The sequence below is a fragment of the Lepidochelys kempii genome, chromosome 10 (assembly GCF_965140265.1).
Source record: "Lepidochelys kempii isolate rLepKem1 chromosome 10, rLepKem1.hap2, whole genome shotgun sequence".
In the NCBI taxonomy this organism is placed as follows: domain Eukaryota; kingdom Metazoa; phylum Chordata; order Testudines; family Cheloniidae; genus Lepidochelys; species Lepidochelys kempii.
Genome location: NC_133265.1, coordinates 54,581,092 through 54,595,244, shown reverse-complemented (window position 1 = coordinate 54,595,244; position 14,153 = coordinate 54,581,092). Strand labels below are relative to the sequence as shown.

The 14,153-nt window shown below is 45.7% G+C and overlaps 1 protein-coding gene across 3 annotated transcripts in view; it reads right to left on the bottom strand.

Moving 5' to 3' along the window:
- OTUD7A (OTU deubiquitinase 7A) overlaps positions 1-14,153 on the bottom strand; it is a 273,562-nt gene that overhangs the window by 251,264 nt on the left and 8,145 nt on the right. The window contains exon 2 of one of the 3 annotated variants that reach the window (XM_073303652.1): positions 2,049-2,241. The gene's annotated coding sequence lies outside the window, so the exon portion shown is untranslated. Of the gene's footprint in view, positions 1-2,048; positions 2,242-2,269; positions 2,338-14,153 lie in introns of those variants that run through there. The other 2 variants (XM_073303653.1, XM_073303654.1) reach the window with 2 other exon arrangements.

The window sequence follows — 14,153 nt, the reverse complement described above, 5'->3', positions numbered from 1 at the left end:
AGCCTATTATGGCTGATCATTAACACTTATGCCCACATGGCACTTTCAAGTGCCATCATTTTATAAACAAATTAAATGGTTGCACAGATGATTGAGATTCTTGTAAACTATTTAAACATCAAAATGCAGAATCATGAAAAAGTTAAGCTCAAGAAATGTTATTTCAATACTGTATCACATTAAATTCTCTGCACTACCACTTTCATTATGTCCCTCATTTTGGGTTGCTGTTCCACATCTTGTCCCACGTTAGGGACTTACCAAGCGGAGATATGACTATAATAAAACATGCCAGAAAGGGAGACAGGTAATGATGACCATGGGATAATCTCTTTGATCTTATTCTGTGCTCAGATATGCAAGCATTACTTTGACTTATGCCAGTGAGAGTTGTGCATGTGCATCTAAGCACAGAATTTGACCCTTACTCATGTTAAAAAGAAATCTAATCAGCTCATACAGAGAGTAGAAAATGGAGCCCCAAACATTTAGGTTCATACCTCAGGAATGAAAAGAGAGTAGTTACAACACAACCTCCCCACTAGCATATATTTTAATAAACTTATCATAAACAATACTTTGTACTTCTACAGCACCTTCTATCCAAGGATCTCAAAGCACTGAACAAATGTTAGATTTGTGCCACACCAGTCTTTTCCAGATTCAATGTCAACGACTTGAGCTGGTTTTGTGTTAGGTTGATTTTTTTAAAAACGTGTTCACATGAGGCATTTCCGTTTCTTTTGAGCTAAGGTGTGTTCACTATGGATTGGTTTGAGAGTTAGAGACAAGCCCATTACATCCAAAGTATTTTCAATCAGTTTACTCAAAACGCATGCCCTGACCGTTTAAAATATCGGCCTCAGCTGCTAAAGGTCAAATTAGAAGTTAGAAGGGTTTGATTTTGTTCATATTTACATAATTTATGTCTGCAGGGTATACTGGAAATTGCTGCACTCTTTCGGTGTGGGGTAACTAAGAGTTTGTTAAATTATGACATCACTGACGTCGTCAAATTTAAAGGGGTATCCAAGGGACAACAAATTAGATTTCCACACTTCCCTTCCCCCTTTACCGAGCCGGTGGAGAAGAGTAGGGTGTGCACAACATTGACCAGCGCTGGGGATAATATTTTGATAAAACCACGGCAGCGAAGTCAACATTTTTGTCCTTTTATTTTAAGTTACAGTGACACACAGCCTAGCATGGCACAATTTCATAGGGGAAGATAATGAGTCTCCACAAGGCTTAAAGATGCCTGAAGCATTAAGGGAAGTGAAGGGATAAGGTGACATTTCAATTTAAATGATGTAAGGTGGTTTGTACCTTACTGCATTATGTTTTATAAGCACATGATAGCACACTGCGTTACAAGTCACACTGTAAACTCGGATGGATGTTTATTCACATGGATCCTGAGCCTGACCATTTCCCTTTTGCGAGTCTTTTGCACGGGGGTGGCGGGGGTGGAATTATCATCAGCGAATGCCTCTCTCACAAATGGCCTGTGAAGGTCCAGCAGCAGCAGCAGGGGTCATCACCTGCCCAAGCCGGCTTCCTGCCCACAAAGGGACTCCCTGGCCAAGAAGCAGGCTCCCATCAGATAAAGCAGCGACTACAGCCATGAATTCGGTGGGAGATTCTGCAATGCAGAATCCCTTCCAGGAGCTGACTATTGAGTGAGAGAGAGAGAGAGAGAGTGTGTGTGTGTGTGTGTGTGTGTGGTGGGGGGGGGAGGGAAGGTCTGCCTGCATTTTCACAGGCAAGGATTTACACAAGGTTATGAACCAGACGGCTTGGCCCCATTGCTGCTCCAGCCCAGACCCAACTGGAACGTCTCTGGCGTGGACGGCTCTGACAGCCCGAGAAAGGACATTGCCGCTGGTCCCAGCGCCCGGCTAGGGATGATATAGGAGCAAGCAGCGAGCGCACCTGTCCCATCCCCTCTGCTGCAGTGACACTTGCCCGCACTCCCCCCCGATCCGCCCCTGCCATGCACAGCACCCGCCGGGGAGGAGGAGGAGGAGGAGGGAGAAGCAGCCTCTTACCTGCTCCTGCTGCACCTCCTGCCAGCCCTGATTACCCGAGCTCCATTCTCCGCTAACTGGGGGCTGGGGTGGCGGGGGGAGGAAATCAGATCAGCTGGAGCCCTCTCCCTCAGCTGCTGCTTTCAGTCATGGGGTCCTGCTCCTCCTCCTCCCCGGCCGGCCTGGGGGAGCAGCTGCTTCTCCCCTCCTCGCCCTGCAGAAGGAGAAAGGGAGAGACCCACCTCCTGCCGCTGCCGCCTCCTCCCCATGAAGTCACCGGCTGCACGGCCCGCCCCCTCTTCGCCCTGCAGAAGCCGGAGCGGAGAGGGGTGGAGCGCTCCTCCCCGGGCAAGGGGACGTGCCAGGCCGCTTGAGTGGCACGCTGGGCCGGCAGCAGCCAGGGGAGGGAGCGGAGCCCGAGCCCGGCTGAGGACGCCGGCGGCTCCCGGCTCCGGCAGCGCTAGCTCCCCGAGCCAGGCAGGCGGCCCCCGGCGCGCTGCGGGCGAGGAGCCGCCTCTGCAGCGCACGCCGGGCGCGCCAGCCTCGCCCTGTCCCCGGAGGAGGGGTGCGGAGCGGCTGCTGGGGAGAGCCGGGCTAGCGGCCGGACCGCGGGGCTCGATCCGGGGCCCGCTGCTGGGCTGAGGAGTCCTTCAGGAGCGTGACCCGGGGTCCTGCCGCGAAGGGGGGAGCCCAAACCGGCCCGGGGGTACCCGGACGGGCTGTGCTACCAGCCGCCAGGCACTGCTTGGAAAGCCTGCCGGGGGGGGGGGGCGCGGCCCGGCCACATTCACCCCGACGCCGGGTTGTGCAGACTGGAGCGGGGGACGCAGCCTGGTCTTGCACCGAGCCAGCGCCGCCGAGCTCTTGTGCACGTGGCAGGGATGCGCCCCCTTTCTCCCAGTGCTGCTGAAGGTGCCTGTCGATACAATCTTTCATGCCTTCTAAGTAACGCCCCCGCTTCCTCGGGATTGCCCTCAGTAATAACACCCCATTTACTTTGGGCTGCAGCATCTTCGGCTCTCTCATGCTTTCACAGATAAACCACTGCCAGCTGAGGTGGTAGAGTAGGGGTGGAGTTCATCTGAGAAAACTATCAACAATGAACTTTTTTTTCAAAGGGAGCTTACTTTTCTCTTCGGCTTTTGCCATGAGGTAAACAGCTTGAGAGGCGAGGGAATGGACCAGAGAGTTACACATCTAGACCTGGGCACTCAAGTTCCTACTTAGAACCACAGGGTGAGCTAGAAAGGAGCAAAAGCAAAGGACTTCTTTTGAGTGGGGGTTAAAGAATCATCATGAGGCAAACGGTGGCCTAGTGAACACTAAAAAGCATTGATCAGCACTCAGGGAGAACTAGTTTCCTTAGCTGAAATAGTTAATCTATTGCAGATTGCATACAATAAAAGGACAGAAGTAGGAGTTCTTTATAAATTATTGACCAGGTGCAAAGGGTCCTGCAATATTTTACATCAATAATGCACATCTGGGGGCGGGGACAGACCTGTTTCGGGGGCGGGGGTAGAGCACATTGATAAAGTTTTGATGGGGGATTTGAAGGTAGCACATGGAAGAGTGAACTAGAATTTAGTCTGATTGACCACTTTATCCCACACTTAAGTTTTATTAATATGTTAAAACTCCCAGCTGGAACCTTAGCAAAGCTTGCCTTTTAAAAAGCACATTCTGCTGCAGATGGCATAAGAACAAGATTCTCCCTCTTTCTTCCAACCCCCCGCCCCCATTCAATTCCCAGCCCCGCTGCTGGGAACACAAGAACTGCTCGTTGTAGGGCTCACAAATGACAGGCATAGCACCAATTGTCATTATTTTGTTCAGTTGCATCCTGGGATTGAAAAAAGTGACAAAATAGATATTTATCTTACATTACCAGGGTTCTGAGATGTATTCCACTCTTGCTCTGTGTGCCTGCACCAGATGCATCCAAGATTGGGCTCTTGGGCAGCACGGCCCAAGGGCCCATGCTTGCACTTTGAGTACCCTCTCCCTTTTCTCTCCTCAGGGTGTAAAAGGGTGGGGCAGAGCTAATCATCTCTCAGTTCCTTTCCCAATACACAATCCAGCTCTTAAAGGACTCTATAGTAGTAGGGAGGAGGGCAGATCATGGCATACATATGGACAACACAGCTCAAAGAACAACAGTTATTGTAAGGTATGTAACCATTCATTCATTCAAGTGACTGTCAATATGTACTCCACTCTTGATGACTCAAGCAGTTACCTAATGAGAGGAGGTGGGTGCCTGTTATCTAAATATAGATTGTAATGCAGCTCTGCCAAAAAAGTTGTCATCTGCCCTAGATACCTCTAAGGGAACAGTGGCCTCTGAATAAATGAACAAAAACTCCAGAAAGAAAAGGAGTACTTGTGGCACCTTAGAGACTAACCAATTTATTTGAGCATAAGCTTTTGTGAGCTACAGCTCACTTCATCGGATGCATAAAGTGGAAAATACAGTGAGGAGATTTATATACACACAGATCATGAAAAAATACACATTGTAAGGAGAGTGATCACTTAAGATGAGCTATTACCAGCAGGAGGGTGGGGTGGGGGGAGAGAAAACCTTTTGAAGTGATAATCAAGGTGGGCCATTTCCAGCACATTTCCAGGAGTTAACAAGAACATCTGAGGTGTGGGGGGGGGGAGGAATAAACAAGGGGAAATAGTTTTACTTAGTATGATGACTCAAACACTCCCAGTCTCTATTCAAGCCTAAGTTAATTGTATCCAATCTGCAAATTAATTCAAATTCAGCAGTCTCTCGTTGGAGTCTGTTTTCAAAGTTTTTTTGTTGAAGAATAGTCACTTTTAGATCAGAAATGGAGTGACCAGAGAGATTGAAATGTTCTCCGACTGGTTTAGGAATGTTATAATTCTTGACATCTGATTTGTGTCCATTTATTCTTTTACGTAGAGACTGTCCAGTTTGACCAATGTACATGGCAGAGGGGCATTGCTGGCACATGATGGCATATATCACATTGGTAGATGTGCAGGTGAACGAGCCTCTGACAGTGTGGCTGATGTGATTAGGCCCTATGATGGTGTCCCCTGAACAGATATGTTGGCACAGTTGGCAACGGGCTTTGTTGCAAGGATAGATTCCTGGGTTAGTGGTTCTGGTGTGTGGTTGCTGGTGAGTATTTGCTTCAGGTTGGGAGGCTGTCTGTAGGCAAGGACTGGCCTGTCTCTCAAGATTTGTGAGAGTGATGGGTCGTCCTTCAGGATACGTTGTAGATCCTTGATAATGCGTTGGAGAGGTTTTAGTTGGGAGCTGAAGGTGACACTAGTGGTGTTCTGTTATTTTCTTTGTTGGGCCTGTCCTGTAGTAGGTGACTTCTGGGTACACTTCTGGCTCTGTCAATCTGTTTCTTCACTTCAGCAGGTGGGTACTGTAGTTGTAAGAATGCTTAATAGAGATCATATAGGTGTTTGTCTCTGTCTGAGGGGTTGGAGCAAATGCGGTTGTATCGTAGAGCTTGGCTGTAGACAATGGATCGTGAGGTGTGGTCTGGGTGAAAGCTGGAGGCATGTAGGTAGGAATAGCGGTCAGTAGGTTTCCGGTATAGGGTGGTGCTTATGTGACCATCGCTTATTAGCACTGTAGTGTCCAGGAAGTGGATCTCTTGTGTGGACTGGTCCAGGCTGAGGTTGATGGTGGGATGGAAATTGTTGAAATCATGGTGGAATTCCTCAAGGGCTTCTTTTCCATGGGTCCAGATGATGAAGATGTCATCAATATAGTGCAAGTAGAGTAGGGGCATTAGGGGATGAGAGCTGAGAAAGCGTTGTTCTAAGTCAGCCATAAAAATGTTGGCATAGTGTGGGGCCATGTAGGTACCCATAGCAGTGCCGCTGATTTGAAGGTATACATTGTCCCCAAATGTGAAATAGTTATGGGTGAGAACAAAGTCAAAGTTCAGCCAGCAGGTTTTCTTCCGTGACATTATCAGGGATAGTGTTCCTGACGGCTTGTAGTCCATCTTTGTGTGGAATGTTCGTGTAGCGGACTTCTACATCCATAGTGGCCAGGATGGTGTTTTCAGGAAGATCACCGATGGATTGTAGTTTCCTCAGGAAGTCAGTGGTGTCTCGAAGATAGCTGGGAGTGCTGGTAGCATAGGGCCTGAGGAGGGAGTCTACATAGCCAGACAGTCCTGCTGTCAGGGTGCCAATGCCTGAGATGATGGGGCGTCCAGGATTTCCAGATTTATGGATCTTGGGTAGTAGATTGGAACCTCGACCTGGGGTATTCTAGGGTGTATCTGTGCGGATTTGGTCTTGTGATTTTTCAGGGAGTTTCTTGAGCAAATGCTGTAGTTTCTTTTGGTAACCCTCAGTGGGATCAGAGGGTAATGGCGTGTAGAAAGTGGTGTAGGAGAGCTGCCGAGCAGCCTCTTGTTCATATTCCGACCTATTCATGATGACAACAGCACCTCCTTTGTCAGCCTTTTTGATTATGATGTCAGAGTTGTTTCTGAGGCTGTGGATGGCATTGTGTTCTGCACGGCTGAGGTTATGGGGCAAGTGATGCTGCTTTTCCACAATTTCAGCCTGTGCATGTTGGTGGAAGCACTCTATGTAGAAGTCCAGTCTGCTGTTTCGACCTTCAGGAGGAGTCCACCTAGAATCCTTCTTTTTGTAGTGTTGGTAGGAAGGTCTCTGTGGATTAGTATGTTGTTCAGAGGTGTGTTGGAAATATTCCAGGTGGCTGCTTTACAAGTTTCAGAAATGGGGATGCTTCTGAAAGGCGTCACAGAGACTGAGTGTGCCCTTATGGAGAGATCTTAAATTTGATCAGAAGGTTCTAATTTAGGTAATTGGTAGCATAGTTTAATGCAGTCTAAGATACATTTAGATAATCACCAAGAACAAATGGCCTGCCTTTCATTCTTCCAGCAAGTAATCTAGAGGAGATTCTGAAAGTCTTAGATCTATTCAAGTAAAAAGAGAGGAGTGTATATACTCAGGCCTTGTCTACTTTGGCACTTTACAGCGCTGCAACTTTCTCACTCAGGGATGTGAAACAACACACCCCTGAGCACTGCAAAGTGCCAGTGTAGACAGCTCTCTACCACTGCTGCTGCTGCGACTACACAACCACATGAAAGCACTGCCCTGGCAGAGCTTTAATGGTGCTAGTGAAGACATGCCCTCAGTGATCTTAATGTGGTCTGAGAATCCTTTCGTGAATGATGGAACCTCAAGAGGTCATCTAGTCCAGTCCCCTGCACTCATGGCAGGACTAAGTATTATCTAGACCATCCCTGACAGCTATTTGTCTAACCTACTCTTAATCTTCAACACTGGAGATTCCACATCCTCCTTAGGCAATTTATTCCAGGCTAGTTAAGCACTGATCTTTAGGAAGTTTTTCCTAATGTCCAACCTAAACTGGCCTTGCTTCCATTTAAGCCCATTGCTTCTTGTACTATCTTCAGAGGTTAGGGAGAACATTTTTTCTCCCTCCTCCTTGTAACAACCTTTTATGTACTTGAATGCAAGGTGTCATCTGTTTTAGAATTTAAATGGTCACAGCCCTCCAAGGGAAGATCTTCAGTTGTATTCTGGACCTCACAGGGCATTTCTGGGGATTGCAGTCATGACACCTGTGATGCTGGCAAACCAGGTGCTAGCTCAGGTCAGAACCCCAGGCCAATTCACTTATTTGTTGGTATAGAGCAAAGAGTTAAATGTATAAATGTGTATACAGATGTTTAAAGGTTTCAGAGTAACAGCCATGTTAGTCTGTATTCGCAAAAAGAAAAGGAGGACTTGTGGCACCTTAGAGACTAACCAATTTAGTAGCTCACGAAAGCTCATGCTCAAATAAATTGGTTAGTCTCTAAGGTGCCACAAGTACTCCTTTTCTTTTTGCAGATGTTTAAAGTTCATGAAAACTAGTGGCACCTTACTTGTATTATTTTCACTTATCTGTTCCTGTTATAATGTAACATTTACTTTGTGTATACCTTGCAACTAAATAACCCATCAAAGAACACTTGTGAAATGCTAATGAAGATCTTAAGGACTTTAAACAGAAATGCTAATTTCAAAGAAAGTGGCCATTATATATAATGATTGGAGGTCAAAAAACTAAATGCATTCCTCATGTGGCCTCAAACGAAAAGCCCACAGGGTAGACACACAGAAAGCAAGCTGACAGTGTCAAGATACTATAAATATAGATTCAAAGAAAGATCCTTTATCTCTGAACTGTTGGGACTCTTACCAGGAAGCGCAACAGATGCAAAGCAGAGATCCCCAGAGAGAATCTGGGTACCCTGAAAGATTTTTGGGGAAAATTAGCAATGATATCATTGCCACCATTTGAAATTACAAACTGGCTCCTGTTATATTTTATCTGCTTTAAACTCTCAATAACTCATTCCTTTTCTTCGCTAATAAACCTATAGTTAAAAGAAAAGGAGTACTTGTGGCACCTTAGAGACTAACAAGTACTCCTTTTCTTAAATTGGTTAGTCTCTAAGGTGCCACAAGTACTCCTTTTCTTTTTGCGAATACAGACTAACACAGCCGCTACTCTGAAACCTATAGTTAGTTAACTATAGAATTGGCTGCAAGCGTTGTTTTTGGTGCAAGATCCAGAGTACCTATTAATTTGGAGTAAGTGACTGGTCTCTTAGGACTGGGAGAAACCTGACGGGGTGTGATTTTTGGTTTAAGTGACCTTTTGTCACAAAGTCCAATTTGTCTGGATGGCAGGATAGACTGGAGAGTCTAAGGAGCTGTCTGTGACTCCATGGTGAGACTGTTTCACTGATCCAGCAGCTCACATTTTCACCAAACCAGTAACAACCAATTATAGAACACATCACCAGTTTGGGGAGGTGGGTCCTGCCCTGAGGTAGGCATGCTCAGTTGTGAGCCACTTCCAACAGTGTAACACCCATCTCATTGTCACCACAGTTGCCCTTAATCTTGCTGCAATAATTAATGCATCTATTGCAATGAGGTTTGCTCCACTAGATGTCCATCAGCAATGGGAGGAAAAAACCTGCTCCCTAGAATCTCGTGGCAATTTAGCCACAAAGTCCAAAACCTTACACAAATTGAGAATCCTATTTGGAGAAGAGTGCCAGATAATTGGCAATCCGAGGCTGGCTGAGGAGTACGCTTGTGAGCAGCAGTAACCACAAAGACGAAAACTGGTATCTCCTATCCGTTTTCTTGAATGTGGGAGGTATGGTGGCTGATGTCTGGCACAATAATAGCATTGGGGCTAATGGACCTTTGTAGAATGGCTAGCCAGTCTTTCTGGTAAGGAGGGGTGCAGGATGTCCAACATGCATCGCCTCTACTGGAATCTCTAATGTTTCTGACAGGCATGTGATTTAAATCCTGAAATGTCCTGGTTGTCTGGATGTGACGGGAGTAGACTGAACTACAGCCTCATTAAAGGAAGAGGAAGATACAGCAGCTGGAGCAGATCAGAAGGAAGATGTGTTCCTTATCAGAGGTCTGAATTTACAGCAGTTGAGCAGAAGACATGCAAACTGATCAAACTCATCCTGTAAAGGGGCGAGTGATCTGACCTTGAAGTAGAGAAAAACAGTCTCCTAATGTGGTGAGGCCCCACGGGTATGGCTAACAGTGCAGTCAGAAGTGTGCCTCTGAACCTGGGTAGGCAGACTCACTAGCTCCACTCCAGCTAGTATGCTAAAAATAGCAACACAGACATTGCAGCATGGGTGGTAGCTCACGCTAGCCACCCAATTCCAAGCACACCCAGAGCCCCTGGGTCTGAGCTTGTGTGGTTAGCCTGAGCCACCACCTGCGCTGGGCTATGAACACTGCTCATTTGAGCATGCTAGCTTGAACAGAGCTAGCACAAGTCTATTACCCCAGGCTGGGAGGCATGCTCCAAGGGACCCAATAGGCCCAGGTGTGAGGTCCAAAGGCAAATTGTGTATGGGGCTGTCCTACCCTTTAATTTCTGTACCTGCACTCTGTCAGACTGGGGAATTCTGCCTACTCCGGTCAGAGAATGAATACTGCATGAATGAAGCAGACATAAAAGAGGAGTCACTGATATTTCTTTCATAGTCTCTGTCAAGGTTCCTCCCCCACTCTGAACTCTAGGGTACAGATGTGGGGACCTGCATGAAAAACCTCCTAAGCTTATCTTTACCAGCTTAGGTCAAAACTTCCCCAAGGTACAAAATATTACACCCGTTGTCCTTGGATTGGCCGCTACCACCACCAAACTAATACTGGTTACTGGGGAAGAGCTGTTTGGACGTCTCTTTCCCCCCAAAATACTTCCCAAAACCTTGCACCCCACTTCCTGGACAAGGTTTGGTAAAAAGCCTCACCAATTTGCCTAGGTGACCACAGACCCAAACCCTTGGATCTGAGAACAATGAAAAAGCATTGTTTTCTTACAAGAAGACTTTTAGTAGAAATAGAAGTAAATAGAAATAAAGAAATCCCCCCTGTAAAATCAGGATGGTAGATACCTTACAGGATAATTAGATTCAAAACATAGAGAACCCCTCTAGGCAAAACCTTAAGTTACAAAAAAGATACACAGACAGAAATAGTTATTCTATTCAGCACAATTCTTTTCTCAGCCATTTAAAGAAATCATAATCTAACACATACCTAGCTAGATTACTTACTAAAAGTTCTAAGACTCCATTCCTGGTCTATCCCCGGCAGAAAACCAGCATATAGACAGACACACAGACCCTTTGTTTCTCTCCCTCCTCCCAGCTTTTGAAAGTATCTTGTCTCCTCATTGGTCATTTTGGTCAGGTGCCAGCGAGGTTACCTTTAGCTTCTTAACCCTTTACAGGTGAGAGGAGCTTTCCCCTGGCCAGGAGGGATTTCAAAGGGGTTTACCCTTCCCTTTATATTTATGACAGTCTCCTTCATGGGTGCCAAACATCCACTCTGCTGATCTTCTAACACAGCTTGGTACTGGGGCAGGAATCCTACAGGTTGCAGAAAGTAAGGGCAGGACTCTGGAAATTTGGACACCATTAAATCCCCTACTACCAATGCAGTTGGTTCTGATTTAAGTCAGGAAATTTCAGTGCCAGTGTAGATGGTACTATACTATAAGGGCAGTGCAAATACTGAAGGAGCCATTGTCTGTGCCAAAAGCCCTGTGGTTGGTACTGCAGCATCAGTGCAGATAGCTGCTCTTTCACCAGTACCAAGTTTGGGCACTGGATTATTTTAGAGTGCCATGTTCAGGTCTTGTGCTCTATTAAATGAGACAGACTGAGTGAGGAGATCTTGGCCTCTTTCTTAGAAGGTCCCTCCAATGGTGACCTATTCTTACGCTCTCTGCAGGAGCAATGAGGAGTCTTACCCCCTCAGAAGAGTTTGGGAGCAGGAACCACCGCTGAGTGAAGAGGAGGCAGGAACTGAGAGCTGGTGGTAGCCAGGGCACTTTTGGAAGAAGATTATTCTGATGTGGATGGGTCTTGTTTGCTCAGCTCAGAGACAGGTCTCATTGATTTGTCTAAGAGAAGTCAATTTTAAGTGAGCTCCTGTCACTTTGAGTTCATTTTGAAATACCCTTCATCTAAACAATGTTTGGAGTGATGCTCACTGAGGGAATGGCTGTCTTGCAGGAGGGAATTTAAAGCCAGGGGTTTTTTGTTCCGCCATGGAGACTGAACACCTGGTACTAGGTAACAGGAAATGAACCAAAGGGTTACCCCAAAGGAAACATAATACAAGAAAACCTACAGATTTAATAAAAAAAATTGTATACAGAATTTATCAAAAACTAGTTCCTATAGTGCATTAGTGCAAGGATACGCAGTAGTTCTGTCTCAGCCATAGACATAAAGAAAGAACTGAGGTGGTGGGTCCCACTCTGTCTTTCTATGAGCTGAGGAAGACACAACAGCAGGTAGGGTACAGGTGAGGGCCAAAAGATACTGCTGTCCAAAAGATTTGGATCTCCAGCACATGTGCACCAAGAGTAGCATACATGGACAATCCTTCAGTGAAGAACAAAGAGGGTTTCTCACTCCAATGGATTATTGGTAAATGGCAGTATTCTGGCAAAGAGCTGGTATATTCAACTGATTAGATTATTTTCATTTAAATTAATCAATTGATGGCATGCTGAAATAGTGACAAAATAAATAGAGGCTTGGAAGGACTCTGTGTGAGGATAGATTGAAAGGATTAAGTGTTTAGAGACAATAAGGTTATGAATGATAAGGTGACAATAAGGTTATGAATGATACCTTCTCTGCGTAATTCATTTTATGTAAATCAGGTGTTCCTATTTACCCTTAATACAAAGGGACATACAATTAAGGAATAGCATCATTTAAAACCATAAAAGGATTTTTAAAAATACAATGCATAATTAGCCTGTGGAACTCAAAAACAACAGTATATCTGAGGCCAAAAGCTTACTAGATTCAAGAAAAAGTTTAGACCTTGACTCTATGGCTGGAATATTCAAAAGAACCTAATGAAGTTCAGTTCAGTGGGAGTGGGGCACCTACTTATAAACTAACATTGAGTAACCAATATTTCACATAAAGGTTTATAACATATATGAAGAGAAAACACTGAACAATTTAAAAGCTTGAAATGGTCAGTCTCATCAAGAAATAATTCCAATTTCCACCTTCCCAGTACACTAAATTCATAAGCCTGAACAGTTTTATTAAGTGGATACCATTCATTTCTGTGAAGTAATTCAGAACCGCGGTGCAACTTTCCACTGCTAGAAGTATCATATGGGACTTCATCAGTAGTATGTGGAAGTCCTGTTCAGATGCCACACAGTAATTTGCTTACTATAGTTCATATTTCTTCCCAGTGTTCGTACCCAAGAATTGAAGAGAAGGTGTGTTACTGAGGAGGGAGAGAAGTTTTCTACTATCCTGTTCCTTTTAGTCCTTTAAAATATTCTAAGACTCCCTACTGATAAATTGACAACAGAAAGAATGGGAGGTTATCTTTATCCCCTGCTGGACACTGTCCTAAGACTAATTTAAGGGTCCTAAAACTGCCTCTTGTACAATACAAGAACCATACAAAGGTCATGCTGAATTAGCAGTTGTCAAAGGGACATTAGATCCCATTTTAATCTGTGCAAGCACGTGTGACTCCTACTAACATTAATGAGGGTTACCAAATGCATTGAAAGGAAAACAGGCCCCATCATGAGAGTGTTGAGAACGATGAACTGATTTTCAGGCAAGTTTTAGAGACACTGAGTCATTGAAATGGATGCAATGTGCATTGCTATTAAGCGTATGGATGGCAGGCAGGGTAAGGGGAGAAGACTGAAAGTTTGCGTTACAAGAAAAGCCAGGGCCCAAGATGGACAAATCCTGAACCTGACTGATCGTAAAGATCCTGTCGCCTTGGGGTCTATTGGCATGGGAATCAGGAGGCCTGGATTATAATTAAGACAGACACACAGATGCCTTGTGGGATCATTGACAAGTCACATGGCTAAATTTCCCCATCTGGATGAAAGGCAGATTGTACTCCCACTGAAGTCAAGGTAAAACTCCCCTTTATTTTACTGGTAACAGGACTGGGCTCTAACGTTGGCCCAGCTCATCCTTTGTGATGGAGAAAACTGCAACTGGGAGGAGATTTCCATGAGAGCTCTCTTGCAGCAACACCAAACACTAACAAGATGTGATGGGGGTGGGGAGAAGTGAGGGAAAGGTTCTCTCTCCAAAGAAAAGGCCACCGGGTCTGCTCTCAAACCCGATGGCTCCCTGGGGATCCATGGATGCAAAAGACCATCTGCACATAGGCCTTCTTCCTGCAAATCCACTCTAGGCAATTCCACAGACTCCTTGGCAGCAAGGCTCCAGTGCAGATACTCTACCAGGGCTGCCCGATGGCTGTACCTACCCCCTTGCCTTGGGCTCTCCTCTGGGAACTTTCTATAGGGTTAGAGCAGGATAACATGGCCCCTCCAAGCCCATCCCCCTGAAGACTACCCAGTTTCTACCTCCTTCCCCAGCATGGACTTAAGACGGGAGAAAGACCACTACAGAGTTCACAAAGCAGTGAGGTGAATGGGGCTGCAGAGAGCTCCCTTCCATATGGGAGAGGGAGGGCCACACCTTGTCTTACCTTGTG